The 3,013-nt window shown below is 35.7% G+C and overlaps 1 long non-coding RNA gene across 1 annotated transcript; it reads right to left on the bottom strand.

Moving 5' to 3' along the window:
* Positions 1-745: 745 nt before the first annotated feature.
* Positions 746-3,013, bottom strand: LOC118484867. The gene is made up of 3 exons (XR_004874781.1): positions 1,619-3,013; positions 1,426-1,535; positions 746-1,039 (listed from the first exon to the last, which is right to left on the bottom strand). It is a non-coding gene; the product is annotated as an uncharacterized LOC118484867 (long non-coding RNA).

The raw sequence follows: 3,013 nt of genomic DNA on the forward strand, positions 1-3,013 counted from the left end.
CTACTTTGAGCTCTTTAAACCAAATGACTTTGAATGTGCTATTTTTTGTTTTATTTTATTACTCTGTTAGTTTTATTTACTATAATATTATTGTCACTTTTTTTGCTCATTGTAAGTGCCATAAAATCTCCCAACTTGTGCTGCTTTTTGTGCTACGATGGAAGTTAGTAGCCTAATTAAGACATCAACGTGAGTGTAAATTCGGAAAAGAACTTCTCCAATCGGCTGTGGAATTACTTTTAATGCATGTTGGTGTGTAACTTAAGGATGTAAACGACATGGCTATCATGATGTGGGCAAAGAGGATGTTGTTATTCTAATGCATGTTGCTGTTATACAATTCTACAAATTGGCAAGAACTTTCTTTGTCTTTTTCTCTTTTCTAAATATGGCCTAATACTAAACTTACCACTTATTAATCAGGTATGTGGTAGTCGATGAAGCTCACAGATATCAGAAAGCATTTGAATGCCATGCGGGTCTTTTTTAAGGAGGCTACGCCGGTCTGGTGCTCTTGCGTGTTTCCATTTTTCCTTTTGTAATGCTAGGTCTAAAACGATGCATCAACAAATCTGTATGAATTCAATATTAATATGTTTATGATATTAATATTTATTTTGTTTGTATTCGTGTATTTCAATTATTTGGTGTACTCTATATCATTTCTGTTAATATTTCAACATATATATAATTAAAATACTTACGTCAACAATGTTAAAGTAGTTATTTTTCTTATTGGCCACCCGTGTAACACACGGGTACTTAGACTAGTATTATTATAAAGCAGCAAAGCAAAAGCACAATTTAGTACATATGATTGCAAGCTCAAGGCTCCCACTTCCCAGCACAAAGTATAACTAAACATCAAAATAATCACAACTCACCAAAATAGCATCATTTTCCTCTTGAGACATTGGTGGGCTTTTGGGTTGAAGATAGGCTTTGCCACCTAGAGTTTTCTCTGATGGAGCGGACCTTGAGAAAAAGGCTGAAGAAACATTACTCACAGCAGGGGTTGCTAACGTCTGAGTTGTAGAACCTAGATGATGGTCATACATTTAGAACAGATTATATAACAAAAATGCATAAATAATCAAAAAATGGGTAACTAAATTTAATCAAAACATGTACCATTAAAACTTGACCTCTTTATATTCACAATCAATGAAAATTTTCAAGCACATTGTATAGTTAAAAAATAATAATTAAATCTAAAGAAATTTTACAAAATGCATATCACTTTTGAAGTAGAAAAAACCATTAAGGCCTCAAAAGTCAATTTTTTTTCGAAATTATATCTGCTTCACTGTGTAATAGATGATGTACCTTAAATCAATAACCAAACTTTTTACATTAATAATTTAAATTAGGGCAAATAATCAATTACATGTAACAAAACTTAGAAATAAATGTAGTGAGGCTTACCACATTGACCTTGTCGACAGTGGTATCCAAGTACCCATCTACCTTTTTACTAAGCCAATCCTCAAGCAAAGCATAAGGTTCACAATCTAAACCCGACTACTATCATCATCCTACATAATAACCATGCCAACAAATGTTTCATAAACAAATGGTGCGCCAGCCTAAACAAAAAATGTTCTTTAAAGAAACATACCATCACCTAATTCCTACTAAGTGGTTACTATCAAAAGAAAATGTACATCACAACCCGATTGTGTAAGCCGAAAGCATAAATCGATCATTGAACATTACACCACTTGGATAAAATTTGCCAGACCAACCTACCAAGCACAACACGAAAATATGTTCACATGATTAAGAGACTTCCCCGCAAAACACACAAAGATCCGCAATGACAAAGAAAAATCCTTTTTAAGCAAAGCGCCTGATGTTGGAAGCCGGTTCTTCTTAGCCCCCCATGCAACAATCGACACCCTTTTAGGGACCCAATTATTCCACTTGAACAAATAATCCAGAGCCATGTATCTAGCCATTTGCAGCCCCTTTTTAAGTTATTAATAGTAAAAACCTTCAAGTCGTCCAAATCCCATGACCAAACATCCATATGAGGAGAACACTCGACTGAAATGAGTAAAGATCCCAGCTGCCATAATTCTTTAAACTCCTCGGGTAGAAGCAAAGCCCTTTTTCCAGGCCCACCCAACTTGCAGACCACTCCCTCCAGCGTTCAGCCTATTCGCTACCGAGCTGGTTTGAAGCCTCTTCAATACAATTCTTCACCAATTTCCCTCCCTCTCTTCAACCAACTTCCAGGCCCACCGAGCTGGTTTGGTTCAGCTAGAATTCTAAACCAAGCTAATTCCACGCAAGTTTCTAGCTATGTAAACAGTAGTGCCCATTTCAGCCTCATAAAAGAAGACAGGAAACAGATTCTCTTATTATCCCATTTAGAAAACACCAATTCAAGAATAAGTTGTACCAAAGGCTTAAGCTTGTGTACTCTTAGCTATGGTACATTCTCCTCGCATCTAAAACTTGCCTATTCTTTTTTAACAAACATATATGATTTACAAGAAAAATATGATGATTATCATCATAAATTACTAAAAAATCAACCCTTGTTTTAAAGGATGATCAAGGAGATAGAAAAGTCCCTGATATACACACAATTCTGACCACCAATGATGCTGCCGGAGCCACCACTGTTGGAGCTGCCGGAGCCACCACTGGTTCAGCTGAGATACACACAATCTTAGCCGAAACTTATTTATTTTCCAACCAACTGTAATTAGAACTGTACCGAAGCTGGTTAAAAACTATTCAGTATTCACTAACATATGACTATGACCCACTTCTCTAGTCGATCATATCTAGTAGAGTTCATCTATGGCTTCACCAAATCTTAAGTTCATAAGTTTTTTTCATCACCACCATCATCACCTCTCGTTTAATATAATGCATTGTTCCTACAACCATGTTGGTGTAGTTTTGTGTCCGATGTTGTTCGAATATATTAGAATTATTTTATGCTGATTATGTAATAGTTAGTGAAACGGTCAAACAAACGTGTGTTGACCCATTCGTTTGA

Source organism: Helianthus annuus, chromosome 12, assembly GCF_002127325.2.
Source record: "Helianthus annuus cultivar XRQ/B chromosome 12, HanXRQr2.0-SUNRISE, whole genome shotgun sequence".
NCBI lineage: Eukaryota > Viridiplantae > Streptophyta > Magnoliopsida > Asterales > Asteraceae > Helianthus > Helianthus annuus.